This window comes from Macaca mulatta, chromosome 9 (genome assembly GCF_049350105.2).
Source record: "Macaca mulatta isolate MMU2019108-1 chromosome 9, T2T-MMU8v2.0, whole genome shotgun sequence".
NCBI classification, from domain to species: domain Eukaryota; kingdom Metazoa; phylum Chordata; class Mammalia; order Primates; family Cercopithecidae; genus Macaca; species Macaca mulatta.
The window spans coordinates 99,750,014-99,769,744 of record NC_133414.1 but is presented as its reverse complement, the minus strand read 5'-3'; the positions used below and the strand labels follow the sequence as shown (position 1 = coordinate 99,769,744).

Sequence of the window (19,731 nt, the reverse complement as noted above, 5' to 3'; positions counted from 1 at the left end):
CAAATAACTATGTGCTATTGCAATTATAGTTCTGGTGTGCTCTCCATATTCTATGATAATTAATTAATCTAATATGAACCAATGCATTTCAGTTAGTGCTGAAATCCAAGTTATCAACTAAATCTAAATAAACGACCGAACCGGACCCTTATTTAATACACTGCTTTTATATGTCAAACGAGCCACATGCTCTGAACACATTCTCAAGTAGGTTATTCCACTGTTTCTTCCTCCATAAATATAAACAATCCAAAGAGAGCTAATTAAAATATGTATTATTATGAACTGAAAGAGTCCTGCAGTTGGAAATGACCTGGAATCACCATTCTGAAAAGTCTACATCAAAAAGCTGGCATATGCAAAGGTTGTTCACTCTCTGCTCGGGCACAATTAAATTCAAAATTCATTCAGCTGCTACTCTGTCTAAACACCGGAAGGCAGATTCCTAAGGCTAAGAAAGACCAACAAACTCATCATGCTCTCAGATAAACAGATCACAGGACTTTAGTGTGGCCATGCCAGCCTGGCTCAAGGCCTCATTTTATGTGTGATATTCTGATGATTCAATTAAAAGAACTCAGGAAACTTGATCAGAAGGCACAGTCTCCCATCCAATCATCAAGAGTGGACCCAGGGAAGGATTCTGCCCCTTTAAGGGAGAGCAAAGCAAAGGGCATTTTTGGAAGAGTCAGATTAATGCCTTTCTAGAGACTTATTGTCATTATTAGTAGTAGAGGACTCAATTCACTATAATATGACTTCCGTGCTCACCATTATATTCAAATAGACAAAATGAATTACCACATGTAAGGTGTTTAAAACAGTGCCTAATCAACACTGGGGGTTATTATGATGATTATTGGCAAGATCTTCAGTGTTTATCCTCTTTCCCCTGCACACTCAGGGATCTGCCCAGCCACAGCTACAGACTCAGCCTCACCTGCTACCCTCCCTATAATGGCTTATTGTACTAGGGTCACCCAAGTGAAACCAACATACAGGATGAACCCGTTAGATTCTCTTAGAAATTTAAGCTGTACAAAATCAGACAACCTGTCAGTTATATGGTTGACCATTTAACTGGAGATTCATGTAGAATCCGGACTGGATTTGGCAAACCAAGGCATTAGAAGCAGAAACTACAAGCAGCCAGTAATCTCTAAAACAGCATCTGTCTTCCATTTCTTCCCACTGACCACTCTTTTCTGGAAAATTCCCTCTTTCTTCAGCTTCCAAGATAACATTCTCTCTCAGAGCTTTTCTGTCTTCTCATTGCTCTTCCATAGCCTCCTTGCCATATTCCTCTTTTCCTCCATCTCTCTTTAGCGTCAGGGATCCATAGGTCTGCCTTCAGCACTCTTCAACTCTTCCTCCCTACACCCCTCAGTGATTTGCACCTGCTTCCAAGGCTTTGTCTACCATCCATATGCTGTGGGCCCCCAAATCTCTATCTTCAGATATCCAAATGCCTAGTAGGTATGATCGCCCCAGAGCCACTGAAACTCAGCAGAATCAAGCTGGAATTCATGTTCCTATCATCACCCCCTTGCTCCTCTTCCCATATTCCTCACCACTAGCAATGACCCACATTTCTCTCCATTTTCTAAGCTAGTAGCCATCCTATTGCTTGTCTCCTTCATTAAAAAAATTAATCTATCAAGTCTTGTAAATTTTAGCTAAACGCCATTCCATCACTGTTAGTTAGCTAATTGCTCCCAGAAATCTTCCTGGCAGCCTTTGAACTGGACTCCCTGTCTCTCTTCCATCAAGCCATTCTCTTCTTTGCCAGTAGAGTAAAATTCCCTTTAATTTTATTTTTTTTGGAGACAGGGTCTTGCTTACTCTGTCACACAGGCTGCAGTGCAGTGGCATGTCCATGGCTCACTGAACTCAAGCGATCTTCCCACCTCAGCCTTCTAAGTAGCTGCGACTACAGGTGCGCACCACCATACCTGGCTAATTTTTAAAATTCTCCTTGTTTGGAAAGTCTTTTCTCCTTGGGTGCTTTCTCACTCCTTAAGGTGTGGCCTAAACATTGCTGTGAGGCTTTGGCTAATCTTCCCCCCTACAGACAGACTGAGCAACTTCCTCCTCTGACCCCACAGTATCCTGTTTCTACTGATATCTCATTTCCCAAACTTATCTAATTTAAGAATCTCATGGGCACTTGTTAAAAATACACACTCCCAGGACCATCCCCAAGAAATTCTCATTCAAGTGGTTGGCGGCAGGGCCCAACAAACTGTAGGGTTTTTATGTTGCTGCCTTTTTTTTTTTTTTAAAGTGTCTCAAGTGATTTTAATGCTTAGGCAAATCTAGGTAATACTAACCAGTATAAGAGAACGTAGGTTAAATGTGGATTTTTGCTGACATGTCAGCCTGCTTCACCAGATGGGAACACCAGAGAGGCTGCTCTGCTCATGTTTATTTTTGAATCTGTGTGTCTATAATACTACAGGGGTTCAAAATGTACTGAATGAATGTTTCTTAAACTAATTTGTCATGCCCATGATAGTTCATAAACTTGGTTTGTTATTCAAATGTTTGTTATGGTCAAAGGTAGCAAGCCAGATGCTGAGACAGTCTTGGAAGAATATGGGTGCCAAAGTGGTGGATAGGTCATAAGAATGGGAAATATTTAAAAATTATCTTGGCTGAGTCACAGATTTGGGGGCAGCCATACTTGTTAGTACTGTAAGATGAGCTCTACAGAATTAATAAAATTCACTGTGTAGAAAGATAGAAATTCTTGCCCCTCACCCCACCTCTCTCAATTGGATGTATGTTCCCTTGAACAAGCAGAATGGTACAAAAGTTAAGAGCATGAGCACAGGGTCATGATGGGTTGTGCACACTGATTCCACCAGTGGCCAGCTGCTGTGTGCCCTTGAGTAAATTACTTAACCTCTCTGTTCCTTCACTTATAAAATGATTGTAATAACAGCTGCTGCCTTACTGAACTGTTACGAGGATTAAATGAGGAAATGTACATAAAAGCACAGGGCCTGGCTATCAGTTAAACTCTCAATAAATGTTAGAAAAAGAAAAAGAGTTGTTTTAAATGATAATTAAAATGGTCTTTTCATCTCATCTCTTACTGCTCCACCTTCACATTCTGCACATCTGTCACACTGACCCCTGAAATTCCCCCAGATATCCCTGTTCTCTCCGGCTCCTGGACCTAGGCACCTGCTCTTCTTCTTTTTAATTATTTAATTATTGCATAAGTCACATCCACATGGCTCAAACACTGAAAAGATACATACACGAGAAGGTATGCAGAAGTCATGCTGCTACTTCTGCCTCCACCCCCATCTCGCCAGCCTCCCTCCTCCTCACCTCTAAAAATAGATGGCCATTTCTATTGGTTCCTTACATGCCCTGTCAGTTTTTTATGCAAATGGCATAAATTTTAAAATAGGCATTTATTTGCTTAATCCTCCTTTTCACACTATTACACATCTTTTTCAGATCTGTCTTGGCAAATCTTTCCACATCAATACAGAGAGTTTTCTCATTCATTTCACCCTTGCATAATGTTCTGGTGTATGAATATATAATATATTTAACTAGCTCTTTTTTGATGAACACTTGGATGGTTTCCAGTCTTTTCCTATTACAAACATTGCAATAATTAATAACCTTATACTTAATTTCTTGCATGTGAAAATATATCTGTGGGATTAATTCCTAGAAGTGGATTACTAGGACAGTCAGTATGAACATTTGTCATATTGATAGATATAACTAAATTGTCCATCATAGAAGATTACACCAATCTATGCTCCAACAGCAATAGATGGGAGTTTCAGTTCCCAACAGCATTGCCACAGAGTATATCAAGACTTTTGGATTTCTACCAATCTGATGAATAAACAATGGTATTTCAATGTGATTTTAGTTTAAATTTCTATTACAAAGCTATATTGTATACCTTACACCTTTTATTATGTCTAGGACTGTTTGTATTTCTTCCTTTTTCTTTTTTGGACTCTCATTCATACTCTTTACCCCTTGTTCTATTCCATTATTTACAGGAGCCCTGAAGATATTAGGTAATCTTCCCAGTTCTTTATTTTATTTTATTTTATTTTTTTTTGAGACAGGGTTTCGCTCTTTTTGCCCAGGTTGGAGTGCAATGGCATGATCTTGGCTCACTGCAAACCTCCACCTCCCGGATTCAAGCGATTCTCCTGCCTCAGCCTCCCAAGTAGCTGGAATTATAGGCATGCACCACCACGCCTGGCTAATTTTTTGTATTTAGTAGAGACGGGGTTTCACCATGTTAGGCTGGCCTCGAACCCGACTTCAGGTGATCCACCTGCCTCGGCCTCCCAAAGTGCTGGAATTACAGGCCTGCACCACCGCGTCCGGCCCTCAGTTCTTTTTTTTTTTTTTTTTTTTTTTGAGATGGAGTTTTGCTCTTGTTGCCCAGGTTGAGGTGCAATGGTGCAATCTTGGCTCACCACAACCTCTGCCTCCCGGGTTCAAGCAATTCTCCTGCCTCAACCTCCTGAGTAGCTGGGATTACAGGTATGTGCCACCATGCCTGGCTAATTTTGTATTTTTAGTAGAGATGGGGTTTCTCCGTGTTGGTCAGGCTGGTCTCGAACTCCCAACCTCAGGTGGTCCTCCCACCTCAGCCTCCCAAATTGCTGAGATTACAGGCGTGAGCCACCGCACCTGGCCCGGGCCCCAATCCCCAGTTCTTTATTCATTAACTTTGTGAATAATGTTGTTTCTGACTTGTTTATGATGTTTGTTTCCATACAGTTTTTTTTTAATGTAGTCAAATGTATCCATCTTTTCTTTCAGGTGGGACTCCAATTATTCTGGTTATACCACTGCCTAGAGACAACTAGTGGAATTGAATATGAGTACCACTTCAAGCAATTAAGAAAAACAGAGAGTTATTTTCGTCGGTTTTACAAAGAAGTATGAATAAAAAGGACTGTTCAGGTTTTTGTTTCTTAGAAATTTCCATAGTTCTTCAGAGTTTTCCTATGAAGAAGAAAGAGAATATATAATCTCAGTTACAAATGGTATATTTAAGGTTTTACCATCCTGAGATGTGATGAATTTATAATTATATTGAATTCACAGGTGTGTTTTATCATTATCTTTTGAAAAATAATAAACTCTAACAATAAGTCCCACGCCTAATTGTTTTCCACACTATTGCATATAGTCATAGATGCCTAATTTTTAACTAGAATATTACATATTAGGTAGCTTTTTATTTAGTGTTAGTATATATATTTTAATGAATTATAAATTCCTTAGAAGGCCTACAATAATTTTTACTTTATAGTAAGATTGCAGTTATACCTGACTAGTTGGTATACATCCATTTCTCCTTGATCAAATTCAACCCTGACAGAAAATGAGTATTAAATATACAGGACTTAATCGATTAGAACACTAGAAGAAAAGTGTATATGAAAGAAAATAGGTGACATTGTCCAATAGCACAGTTTTTAATTTAAAAAATTACATCAAATCCAAATAAAACTACTGTTTAATTTCCATTTAATCATCATTTTTGTATTCTTCTCTCTTGATTCTTTTTAAGAGTTTTTTAAATTTTTGACACATAATTGCACATATATATGAAGTACAAGGTGACATTTTGATACATGTATACCTTGTGTAATGATGAAATCAGGGTAAGCATTCCATCACCTCAAACATTTATCATTTCTTCGTGCTGAGAACATTCAACATCCTGTCTTCCAGCTACTCTAGACACTCCACTGTGCAATGGAACACCAGGACTTATTCCTCTTATGTAACTGTATTCATCCTCCCCTCCCTTCTACTGTCACCAGCCTCTGGTAACCACTATTCTACTATTTCTGTGCAATCATCTTCTTTAGAATACACATGAGTGAGAGAACATGTTATTTGTCTTTCTGCATCACTTTTTGAAATGGAAATAACCTTTCATATATTTAGAATTTGAATCCTTCAACCAAGTGGGCTAGTCTATTAAGCAATTAACAAAATCCAAAATAAGATAGTATTAGTCACAATAACTTTTTAAATATATGAGCCTATATTCCCACCTACATTATAAGCATCATCAGTTCATCACAGTCCATACTTATTTTATCATTTTGATTAATTTTTTCAAAATATATTTATTGAGCATCAACTATATGCCAAAGACTGTACTCGGGGCTGTGAGGATAGTGGTGAAAGAGACACACACAAGGCCTGCAGCTCCTAAAGTCACCTCTGACTCTAACCATCATGCCCAAAGTACTCAGCAAATACGAACTGTTGAAATTGTGCTGAAAATATATTGCAAACCTAGTTAAAATGACCAGATTTAACATATAAAAATATAGGATGCCCCATGCAATATTTGAGACATACTTACATCAAAAAAAATATTCCTTGTTTATCTGAAGTTCAAATTTAGCTGGATGTCCTGTGTTTTATCTAGCATCCTACTAAGCATTTATTTCTCAGAAAATAAACCCTCACCTTGCATTTATTCCATGCCTAGGCCATGTGAACTCTGAAGATGTTTCTCACTGTTCCTCATGCTATTTTATACTCCATTTATAAAAATTCTCTCTTTAGGAATTCTTTTCAAAGGAATGCCTGTCTTCTCTGATGTTAATCAGAAGGGATGGTTTAAAAGCCTTGGTTCCAAATTGCTAGTTGGTAAAAACAACTAAATCACGGGACAACAGTAAGTGTCGTCTCAGGAGTTGACAAGCAGTTCTGAAATTGTAGACATAGCAATTTTTCAAAGTTTAGATAATTTTCCCACCAAGACCTAAGAACATTCAGAATTCACACATAACCTTGACATTAGGTATGAGGTGGTCCACTGGCTAGGAGGTGGCTGAATAGGATACAGAATGCTAGGAGCGGGTGTGTGGACTGGGTGTGAGGTGAGCTATACGAAGACCTTCGAGGGGGAAGAGGAGGTGATTCCAGACTCCAGAATGACAGGATTCAGACGTTCCTAAATAGCTGCACCCTCCCCCTCTATTAACCAATGGGTAAAAGGTCCTCTTTTTTTTTTTTTTTTTCTTTGGAAAGTTGCCACTCTCCTCCTGGCTGGCACTACTCACAGATTCCACAGTGGAAAGGAGTGTCTAGAAAAAAAAGGACAAAGTTCGACAGGATAGCCTGCACACTTAACTTTTGTAAAATGCTTCTAGGAAAAAAAGTTGTTTTAATCTATCTCTGTACATAAATACACAACTACATTTGTTGCTGAAAAAATAACAAAAAACAACAACAAAAAAACACCACCTTCCATCCAGATTCAAAGGCCGCCAAAATCACTTCTTATTTTCCAGAGCAGGAAACAAGGTGCATGATTAGTCTTCTTGGGCTAGGGAACATCTGAACTCAGAGAAGGAGCTGGAGACCTCCTTCCTACTCTCCCGTCATCACACCAAAGGCCAATAATACATTGGAAGATCCAGTAAACTTTGCACTGCTTTAAGATGGTCCAGGCGAAATGCGGAAGTAGAACATCTCATCTCCAATTGACAGCAGAATTTGGGAGCAGGTGACCCTATTTGTACCCTTCTATTTCCAGCCAAGGAGAAGCCAAGAACTGGCCTCACATGGGTTCCTGACACAAGGCTAGAAAACTGATCTTTCCTTCTCATGTAAATCTGTAGCCTCTACCTGAATGTTTCTGTGGAAACAACAGGAAGAAACACGCATTGTGAAAAAAAAATTTTTTTGAGACAGGATCTCACTCTGTCACCCAAGCTGGAGTGCAGTGGTACAATTGTGGCTCACTGTAGCCTTGACCTCCCAGGCTCAAGTGATCCTCTCACCACCAGTTTCCCGAGTAGCTGAGACTACGGGCATACATCATCATGCCCAGCTAAGGTTTTTTATTTTTTTGTAAGGATAGGGTCTTGCTATGTTGCCCAGGCTGGTCTCAAACTCCCAGGCTCAAGCCGCCTTGTCCTCCATAAGTGCCAGGATTACAGGCATGAGCCACTGCACTCAGCCTGACAATTTTCTAAAAAACATAAAATATGAGTTGGCAGTTCTTTTCCTACAAACATTAAAGAGAAGACTCCATACAGAAAATAAAAATCCTAATACAGCAAATGGAAAACAAAACAAAAATGTAGTCCTCAGGTTTCCTCACACTCTGCATGAAAAGAGTAAAGCCTGAACAGTTAAAGCCAAAAATATACCAACACAGAGACAAGCTCAGCTCTCCTCTCTGGGGTTAATTCGGCTTTTAAATATGCTTTTGAAGTGGGGGGCCCAGCTTGAGTCAACAAAGAATTTCCCATGGATTCAGACATGGCAGGTGAATGAATGGGGTCACTGGGGACAGCCCTACCCTAAGCTCAGAAAACTGGATCTGGGAGCCAAGCGTTAGTCCCGGGGTAGAGATGAGTCCCTGTGTAGCCTGGTGACCTGGATTTTTCCTTTAGAGGGAGAAAAGAAAGAGACAGATCAAAGAAGTGTTTCACTAAATAGTTCAGTCAGACATTGAGGCATAAAAGGGTGAGGGTAGAGGGCCTGGGCTACCTTGGCTCAAGGTCTGGCTCAACCACAAAATGACCTGTGTGACTTGAGGTAATCAATTCTAAAGCCACTTGTAGCTTCAATCTCCCCGTCAGCAAAATGGATGGAATAATAGCACCAACCTCACAGAGTTGCTATAAATATTGAGACACCCAACTGCCCATCAGCGGTAGTCTGGGTAAATAAATTGTGGTGTCTTTACACAATGGAATACTACATGGCAATGAGAATGAACCAAGGACAGCTACACACAGCACTAAGGATGCATCTTACAAACACAAAAGAGTACACATGGTATGATTCCATGTATGTAAAACTCAAAAACGAGCAAAGCAAATAATCCGTAGCCTTCGAAGACACAGCAGACATCCCATGTTGGACAAGTCACACTGTGAACTGAACCTGTCATCGGCACATGTGAGCTGTTCCCTGACGACTTACACAAAGCATTAGCTGTGGGAATGAGAGCCTGAGAAGTATAGCTTACCTTTGCAACTACAAAAGAATAATGGCATGGCCTAATCATACTGTTTAACATGGTTTAATCACATACCCCATCACTGCTTTCACACATGAAGATGGAAAGAGGTTCCTGCAACAATTATCCAGTCAGTCCAGCCAAAAACCTAGCTCCTCAGGGGAAAGACTAGGATGAAAACAAAACAGGATTAACCTGACAGGCTGGCTTCAATCTTCATTGGTCATGCCTTAAAATTATCGTGCAACTCTTTATTTTGCCGTATTTTGTTGACAACACGTACTGGTACAGAGTTATTGTAAAAGAATTCAAAAAAGCTATGCAGGCTACATGTCAATTCTCTATTTTTCTCTGGTATGGAGTAGATGCAAGATATTTAATCTGAGGCCAGGTGTGGTGGCACGCTTCTGTAATCCCAGCATTTTGGGAGGCCAAGGTGGGAGGATCACTTGAAGCCAGGAGTTCCAGACCAGTTTGGGCAACATAGTGAGACCCCATATCTACAAAAATTTTAAAAATTAGTCAAGTGTGGTTGGTGGTTTGCACCTGTGGTCCCAACTACTCTGGAGGCTGAGGTGGGAGGATCACTTGAACCTAGGAGGTTGAGGCTGCAGCAAGCCATGATCACACCACTGTATTCCAGCCTGGGTGACAGAGTGAAGCCCTGTCTCAAAAAAAAAAAAAAAAAAAAAAAAAGATTTTATCTCAACAAGTGGAAGAAACATAAAAGAGCTATTAGTGCTGGGCGCGGCGGCTCACACCTGTAATCCCAGCATTTTGGGAGGCTGAGACGGGCGGATCACGAGGTCGGGAGATAGAGACCATCCCGGCTAACATGGTGAAACCCCGTCTTTACTAAAATACAAAAAAAAAAATTAGCCGGGCGTGGTGGCGGGTGCCTGTAGTCCCAGCTACTCAGGAGGCTGAGGCAGGAGAATGACGTGAACCCACGAGGCGGAGCTTGCAGTGAGCCGAGATCAGGCCACTTAGTGAGTGTGATCCCCTGACCATGTGTTTAAGCCTTCATGAATCCAATAGAAGACAAATGATTTCCAACAACAATTATGCAGGATCATCATTGCAGGAACCCTGCACATGAATGCAAATTTACACCATTGAGTTCTGTTTGGTTCTTGTCAGGTGATAGAATAGAGGATGAATATAAGGCATATTCCCTTGCACACACACAAGGTCCACATTGTTGAACTCATGTTCAAGAAATGGCTGTGGGCCAAGCACAGTGGCTCAAGTCTGTAATCCCAACACTTTGGGAGGCTGAGGTGGCCGGATGTCCTGAGGTTGGTGGATCACCTTAGGTCAGGAGTTCCAGACCAGCCTGGCCAACATGCTGAAACCCCATCTCTACTAAAAATACAAAAATTCACCGGGTGAGGTGGTGCACACCTGTAGTCCCAGCTACTCAGAAGCCTGAAGCAGGAGAATCGCTTGAACCTGGGAGAGGGAGATTGTGGTGAGCTGAGATCACTGCACTTCAGTGCCTAGGCGACAAACCAAGATTCTGTCTCAAAAAAAAAAAGGAAAGAAAAGAAAAAGAAAAAGAAATAGTTGTGGATGCAAGTGGTTCTGGGCCTGGCTTGCATGTGAGAAGCTATACAACTTGGAATACTGTGTACTGCCCTCAAATTTATGGGGAAAGCACACGCAGCATCTCCCACTTAAAAGCCCCCTTGCTCTGTATCCTCCCTTCCTGGTGGAGAATAAAGGCTTCCAGGTGCTTCACCTTTACTGGTCAGCTCTGCCTTGGAATGTCTCAAATCGCTCAAGTTTTTCTACATGCTCCTTCTTTTTATTGTACCGAGTCCCTTCCACCTATCTATGTAGGAAGGGATAAAAGGAAAGCATTGCGGCCACCTGGACTTTATGTGTTCAACATGTCTTTTAATATCTACTGTCAGCAGCACCTTCATTTGATGCAGATGGGTTGAGGATGGGAATTTTCTTTACCATTTCATGATTGTTTTTAGTGAATTTTTTTTCCTAACATCTTTATCGATGCCATACTTCATAACTTTTCTCTAATACAAAATAACTGTGTGATTACTCTACATGTACTTTCCATTTTACGGACTTAATAACACTCCAACTCAAGAAGGGAGAACAACTCCCATTGAGGGAAGAGGTTTTATAGTGCCAGGAAATCCTCTCAAATTGTAGATTTTTAAAAGTGCCTTGTTTGAATGTTAGTTATTAAATGCCAAAAACCAAGGGTCTTCTTGCTTTAACTGGAAAAATTAGCCTCAAGGCTATGCCAACTGGGTTTGTGCCCACAAGACTGGGGAGGAGAGTGAGGTGTTACCCTTTGCTCCTCTGTAGACCTTTGCTGCTCTGTAGCCTAGCCGGCTTGGCTATAAAATACCTTTGAAATACTAGGGTCTGTATTGGTCTGTCAGAGATCTCCTTTCCCTGTAAGTCTAATACTTCTTGTGTCATTCTTGTCCTTTTCTCTTCATAGTCTATTTTTTCAATCGCTCACATTATTCCTCTAAACAACATAGATCATCTGGCTCAAAATCATGTCCCTTCTTCAAAAGCCTACTTGTGCTAGTCATTTATCTAGCCACCCTTCAAAAATTCTTCATGTCCATTCTTCATAATAGGACCAAACTGTAAGCAACCCAAATGTCCGTCAAACTGTTAATGGATAAACAATGTGGTATATCCATACAATGGAATCGTATTCAGCCATAAAAAGTATGAAGTACTGATACCTGCAGCAACATGAATGAATCTTAAAACATTATGCTAAGTGAAAGAAGCCAGTCACAAAAGATTACATATTTTATCATTCCATTTATGAGAAACATCCAAAAAAGGAAACTATCTGGAGACAGAAAGTAGACTGGTAGCTTCTCGGAACTTGGGGTAGGAATGGGAATGATTGCGAATGGGCACCAGGGATCTTTTTAGTGTAATGAAAATGTTCCAAAATTAGAGTGTGGTCATGGTTGTACTACTCTGTAAATTTCCTAGGAATCTTTAAACTGTACAGTTAAAATGGGTGAATTATATAGTATACAAATTATTTCTCAATAAAGCTGTTTCTAAGAAAAGTCTTTTCACTCTTTGATGAAAACCTTGACTTAGCCAATTTCACTTTCTCACTTAAAACCTCTTCAAATTCTTGTAGTAGTTTCAAATGTACATTTTTTGTCTATGACCAAGACTATACATGACAGTATATTTTGACTCTTAGCAGTTATTGTAAACATTTAAAACTCCTCCTGTTTGGTAGTCGTTTTATTCTGATGACGGTAAGCATGGTTTCAAGAACTTCAAAGCCAGGGCTGAGCTGTTTTATGCTCATAAATGCTCAAGTTGAGGCTCTAAGAAATACGCAGAGAATATTCACATGATCCAACGCTACACAGCAGGGTTTCTCAACCTTGGCACTATTGACATTTTGAGCCTGATAGTTCTTTGTGTTAGGGGGGCTGTCCTGTGGTCCTGTGCATTGTAGGATGATAGCAGCAACACCCCCTTCCCTTACTGTGAGTTGTAACAACTAGAAAACGGTCTCCAGACATTGCCCAAGGCAAAATCACCCCCAGTGGAGAACCACATATTTAATTATTCCAGCAGTGGAATACACTGTACAGCAGGGAGAATGAGCAAATTCCAATCGCACGCAAACAATATGAATGACTCTCACAAATACATTTTGGAGCATAAGAAACCAAACACAGAAGATTGTATAATGTAGAATTCCATTTCTAAAAGCTCAAAAACCGACAAGATTAGTCGAGATGGTTACCGAGGAGAAGAAGGTAGTGACTGGAAGGCATTTGTGGGATTCAGGTAGTATTCTGTTTCCTAATCTGTGTGCTAGTTATGAAAGTGTGTGCCAGTACACAGATTAGAAAACAGAATGCTACCTGAAATACCATCACACAAATTCACGGAGTAGCACACTTAAAATTTATATATTTTTATATTGATTTTATACTTTAAAAGTTTTAAAATGTGGGTCATGACTGTTGCAAAAACAGAGAGCATTCAAAGTGACTGAGGAGGGGCCCAGCACCTTTCTAACAGGATGCCGATTCATCCCTCTACAGACCCACCGTGGCTCCTTCTGGCCCACCCTGAACTGTAAGACAGAAATCCAGTGTATTCCATTGATGAATGAAAGCTTGTTCCTGGGGTACTTTGTTATCCAGGTGCCAACACCAAGAAAGCACCCCCCACCACCATTTTCAATTCATACTTGCGAAGCACAGACTTAAAATTGACTTCAGTGTGAAACGGACTTAGAGTGAGACCAAATAAAGGAAGGCTCCCTCCAGTGCTAAAGAAAATAGTAACAGGTCTAGTTCCCAAATCTGAGAGTAAGTCCCTCTTTAGCGCCCAAAGTGACAACTGGGCAACTTGTTTGTTCCAGTAGCAGAAGACGAGTTGTGCCGATTCATTTGGGTTCTCACTCTTGGTTGGAAATCCTCCTGATCAATAACTTGTCCTTGCAGACAGTGGACCAGGTACAACAGTGGAGATTGTGATGATACTGACTTTTTTTCTTTTTTTTTTTTTTGAGATAGGTTCTCACTGTTGCCCAGGCTGGAGCGCAGTGGCACGATCATGGTGGCTCACTGCAGCCTTGACCTTCAAGTCTCAAGCGATACTCCCACCTCAGCCTCCCAAGTACCTGGGACTACAGGCACGCACCACTATACCTGGCTAATTTTTATATTTTTTGTAGAGATGGGGTTTTGTCATGTTGCCTAGGTTGGTCTTGAACGCCTGGACTCAAGCGATCCACCTGTCTCAGCCTCCTGAAGTGCTGGGGTTACAGGCACGAGCCACTGTGTCAGGCCTGCTGGTTTTTAAAAATACTCATTTATAGGAGTTCTATACATTTTGGAAAACAGTCCTATGTCTCCTATGAGTTACAAGCTATCCCCTAGGTTTTTGCTTGTCTTTTGACTTTTGTTTTAAAGTAAAAAAAATTTTTGGCATGTAATTTTTTAAATGTTTGGTTTTTTATTGATATGTTATTTATTTTACATACTTATAGGGAACATGTGATAGTTTGTTACATGTATAGAATGTGTAATGATTAAGTCAGGGTATTTAAAGAGTCCATCACTTTGTGCATTTATCATTTTTAAGTGTTGAGAACAATTCCAGTCTTCACTTCCAGCTCTTTTGAAATATACAATACATTGTTGTTAACTAAAGTCACTCTGCTCTGCTGTAGAACAATAGAACTTATTATAACTTTTATCTAATTGTGTTTGTACCTGTTAACCTATCTTTGTTCATCTCCCCACCCTAACCGATTTTCCCAGCCTCTAGTGTGTATTATTCTACTCTCTACCTTGAAGATATCAAGTTTTTTAGCTCCTGTATATGAGTGAAAACATGCAATGTTTGTCCTTCTGTGCCTGGGTTATATCACTTAATATAATGACCTCCAGTTGCATTCACATTGCTGCAAATGGCATGATTTCATTCATTTTTATGGCTGAATAGTATTCTGTTGTAAACATATACCACATTTTCTTTATCCATTTGCCTGTTGATGGACACCTGGGTTTATTCCATGTCTTTGCTATTGTGAATAGTGCTGCAATAGACAAGTAAATGTAGGTATCTCTTAGATATACTGATTTCTTTTCCTTTGAATAGATACCAGCAGTGGAACTGATGGACTGTGTCATGGTTCTGTTTTCAGTTTTTTGAGAAATCTCCAATTGTTTTCCATAGTGGCTTTACTAATTTACATTCCCACCAACAGTGTATGAATTCCCTTTTTACCACATCCTCGCCAGTATTATTTTTTTTTTACTTTTTACATAATAGTCCTTCTACATGAGGTGAGGTAATATCTCATGGTTTTGATTTGAATTTTCCTGACAATTAGTGATGTGGAGCATTTTTTCACATATCTGTTGGCCATTTGCATGTCTTCTTTTGAGAATTGTCTATTCATGTCCTTTGCCCACTTTTTAATGCTTTTTTTTTTTTTTTCTTTTACACTGCTGGGTTTCTGGTATAGTCTGGATATTAGTCCCTTGTAGGAAAATAGTATGCAATATTTTCTCTCATTCAACAGGTGGTCTCTTCATGCTGTTGATTGTTTCCTTTGTTGTGCAAAAGATTGTTAGTTTAATATAGTTCGATTTTACTATTTTCGTTTTAGATGTCTGTGCTTTTAAGGTCTTAACCATAAAATATTTGCCTAGACCAATATCTTGAAGTCTTTTCCTTGTGTTTTCTTCCAGTAGTTTTAAAGTTTGGGGTCTTATATTCACATCTTTAATCCAACATCCATTGATCTTTGTATATGGTGAGAGACAGGGGTCCAGTTTCAATCTTCTGTGTATGAATAGTCAATTTTCCCAGCACCATTTATTGAAGAGGGTATCCTTTCTCCAGTGTATATTCTTAGTGCCTTTGTAGAAAATCAGTTGGCTACAAATAAGTGGATTTATTTCTGGGCAAAAAAAAAAAGTTTTTATATTCAAAAAATTTATAGTATCTGAATGTGTGTTATACTTAGAAGAGTTCTTCCCCGTTCTGTGATTACACAATATTCAGGGGTTTTTTTCTTGTATTTCTATGGTTTCTCAATGCTTTAATCTTTGCTCCATCAAACCTCTTCTTTATAAAATAAATGCTTAAAATGCTTATCTTTATTAACAAGGCTAAGCATATCTTTTTTAAAAAGATTATATTCTCAACTCTGTGATCACAATTTTTAAAAATCTTCATTCTCCGGCAGGTACTGACCTATGACCATAGTTAGAGAGTGGTTCAAAGAACATTCCACACGCATGCATATAATATAAATCTTACATAGTGGATGCTGTCATCATATAAAGAGATAATGGGTAGCTTTCCAGTTATAACTTGATAAAGGGTTCTTACTAGACAACACTTTGAAATCGTATTGCCTAGGAAAATGAAGATCCTGGAAAAGCACACAAAGCTTCTTAGAGGAGGCGACTGTCTTAATTCTCCATGCTTCTCCTGCATGGGGCTGGTGACAGGGCTTGCTGTAGAGTTGCCTCCTCTTTCATTCCCACTCCAGTTACTAGATGTCAAGCAATTTGATCTCTGTCATTTTTGGTCCAAAAGTATCCTGAAATTTATTTTCCATTCTGATAGTTGCATAGGAGAATTAGAGGAAAAGGACAACTTGTAATTGCTTTTAGATTCAATACATAGGGGCATATATTTTTCAAAATATTTGTAATCAAATTCACTTCAAAATAATATAGAAGGAAGAAGAAAGTAGAACAAAGTTGCCATCCTTAAAAAAACACAACTGTAAATCAGAAAAAAAAGAAATGCCATTGGCTTGAGTCATCCAATCTTTTAAAGCTTATATATCTGCATTAAATGTCTGTCTTTTTATTTTATCTTATTTTTTGAGATGGATTCTTGCCCTGTTGCCGTGGCTGGAGTATAGTGTCGTGATCTCAGCTCACTGCAGCCTCTGCCTCCCGGGTTCAAGCAATTTTCCTACCTCAACCTCTGGAGTAGCTGGGATTACAGGAGCGCGCTGCCATGCCTGGCTAATTTTTTTATTTTTAGTAGAGACAGGGTTTCATCATGTTGTCCAAGTTGGTCTCGAACTCCTGACCTCAAGTGATCTGCCTGCCTTGGCCTCCCAAAGTGCTGGGATTACAGGCATAAGCCACCGCATCTGGCCTTTTTTTTTTTTTTGAGACAGAGTCTCACTCTATCACCCAGGCTGAAGTACAGTGGCACAATCTTGGCTTACCGCAGCCTTGAACTGCTGGGCTCAAGTGATCCTCCCAACTAACTCAGCCTCCCAAGTAGCTAGCTGCTGCGTCTACAGGTATGTGTCCTCATACCTGGCTTGGCTTTTCTTTTATTTATTGCATTAAAGATGAATAATCTCTGTAAAGATAAGTGCTATATAATGCAACATATTAATTTTTAAACCTAGTGAGATAAAGTTGATCAAAATTCATGATCAGATAAACCAAGTCGGGAAATCTATTAGCTTGTGTGGAAAAGGTACAAAGCTTATGAGTTAATTTGATCCATTCTAAGTTTTAGGTGATAATTATGAAACATACGAATGGGCAGCATTTCTGCCCTTGAGGTACTTACATATTTCTCCCAGAAATGCTAGAATTACACTGAAAACTCACAAAGGAGAGGCAGGCCCGTTTTTGGAGGGTTCTTCCAATATGGGTCCCTAATACTCATGTCTATCAAATATGACAAGGAAATTATTTTAGATTTATTCCCATTGGAACATATAAAGTTCAACAGTGAGATCTGGAGACTTAAACACTCTAGAGAATTACAAGCTACTTTCTTAAGCCACTTCCTTAATTGTGATATGGGAACACGGCAAATTTCCAAAGATAAAGTCACCACCGTCAAGAACAGCTCACTAAGAAAGAATGGTCTTCAGGTTTTCCCAGAAAGCTGTCTTCCCATTAGGTAATGGTAAAACAGGACAAGGATAGTAAGATTTTAAACATTCCAGCTATATTCCTCATGGAATATTTAATTTTAAATATTTAATCTTAAATATTCCATGAGGAATGCAGTGACCACAGAAGACTGCAATGGCTGGGAAATGGCTTTACATTTAAAAAAAAAAAAATCTGGAAGGGGAAAATAGCTTTCTGAAGTAGAGAAAACTCATCTGTTACTAACTAGCCAGCGGCCCTCAGGCATGTTACAATGCTCTCAATTGCATGGGGAAGGAATTAGGCTAGGCTGAGATTCTGAAGCCTGGCTGAACCAAGAAACCTTGCAGTTGGTTTTTTGGAAGACTGCCTCCATTCCCCAACACAGATCCATTCAATCAGATTCACTAGGAGTGCGGTCCAGGCATCAATATTTTGTGAAGCTTAGCAGGGTGGAGAAAAACTGGACTACATCATCTCTAAGTTCGCACCCAGATCTCACTAAATTAAGGGATGCATTCAGAATAGCAGCGTAATGAATGGAACAGAGGGAAGCATAAAACCCATGCAGGTGTAAGTAAATCCTAACCAGGGACTTACAACACAACCTATTAGCACAAAATTACATTCTCAAATGAACCTTGGCTCCTCTATACATGAATAATAAATATGCTTGACTTACAGCAACAAAACCACTCAAGACACAGAATAATACAAAAGGGATTATGTCATTAACTTACAGTAATATTTGTACTTTGTATCCAATTCCAAACTTACGAAATACACACATATCAAGTTTTGAAAATTCAAATATGCAAACCTTTTTAATGCAAACTACAGTTCAAAGAGGGTGAAGAGGTAGATTTTCAATTTTTCACTGACAAATATCTAGTTGATATGGTATAAACCAAGAGAATGATTTCATAAGTATATATACATTCCTTGTTTTATAGAAGAGGTAATACTAAATGATAGCAGCCAGTGCTAATGCTATAACTAAGAGGGTGTTTTAAGTCATTAGTAAAAAAGATTCATTTGAACAGTGTTTTAAAAAGACAACAAAATAAAGGCTCTCCCTCTTAGGGCCTGCTATTTTGAATTTTAGCTAATAGGGCATAAGATCTCAAACTGCAGTTCCTAGACATAGGTCTTGTAAGAGGAGTCTATAACTCTTTGAAATCTTATGTAAAAATTGTGTATCTGTGTCTGTGTGTGCATACATGCCTGTGGGCACACCCATGCATGGAGGTTTCTTATCCTTTTTTGAGTCAAAAACCCCTATGGTCGCCTATGGATCCCCTCTCAGAAAAGTGTTTTTAAATGCATAAAACACAAAGGATTGCCAATAAAATAAAAAGAATTACAGTAACAAAATGCTTTTTAAAAATTATAGCACAGTAAGGCCGGGCGCGGTGGCTCAAGCCTGTAATCCCAGCACTTTGGGAGGCCGAGACGGGCGGATCACAAGGTCAGGAGATCGAGACCAGCCTGGCTAAATACGGTGAAACCCCGTCTCTACTAAAAAATACAAAAAACTAGCCGGGTGAGGTGGCGGGCGCCTGTAGTCCCAGCTACTCGGGAGGCTGAGGCAGGAGAATGGCATAGACCCGGGAGGCGGAGCTTGCAGTGAGCTGAGATGCGGCCACTGCACTTCAGCCTGGGCGACAGAGCGAGACTCCGTCTCAAAAAAAAAAAAAAAAAAAAAAAAAAAAAAAAAAAAAATTATAGCACAGTAATAAATATGCTTCTTTAGCAATGTATTAAATAACACGAACTAGCTGTCTAGGTAGACAGCTATAATCTTAATTTTGAAGTATTTTTATAACTCTTTTATAGATCTTTTTATATATCTTAATTTTTCTAGTAATAAAGAGCACAGATATTTTGCAACATCTACAACAATATAATTTGATATTAAAGTATCTGTGGTTTCTGCTGGTGACACAGTCACAAGTATTGCTAATATTGCTGCGGTTTGTTGCCTGTCTTCATAACTGAAGAAGATGCTACATTTCAGGGGCCGGGCGCGCGGTGGCTCAAGCCTGTAATCCCAGCACTTTGGTAGGCTGAGACGGGTGGATCACGAGGTCAGGAAATCGAGACCATCCTGGCTAACACGGTGAAACCCCGTCTCTACTAAAAAACGCAAAAAACTAGCCGGGCGAGGTGGCGGGCACCTGTAGTCCCAGCTACTCGGGAGGCTGAGGCCGGAGAATGGCGTGAACCCGGGAGGTGGAGCTTGCAGTGAGCTGAGATCCGGCCACTGCACTCCAGCCTGGGCGACAGAGCGAGACTCCGTCTCAAAAAAAAAAAAAAAAG

The 19,731-nt window shown here is 39.7% G+C and overlaps 1 protein-coding gene and 1 long non-coding RNA gene across 4 annotated transcripts in view; both read right to left on the bottom strand.

Annotated features, from left to right (window-relative positions):
• PAPSS2 (3'-phosphoadenosine 5'-phosphosulfate synthase 2) overlaps positions 1 to 19,731 on the bottom strand; it is a 91,035-nt gene that overhangs the window by 55,297 nt on the left and 16,007 nt on the right.
• LOC144331161 (uncharacterized) overlaps positions 4,878 to 19,731 on the bottom strand; it is a 28,982-nt gene continuing 14,128 nt past the window's right edge. Inside the window, exon 3 of the long non-coding RNA XR_013398115.1 lies at positions 4,878 to 5,001. This is a non-coding gene — a long non-coding RNA (uncharacterized LOC144331161). The remainder of the gene's footprint in view (positions 5,002 to 19,731) is intronic.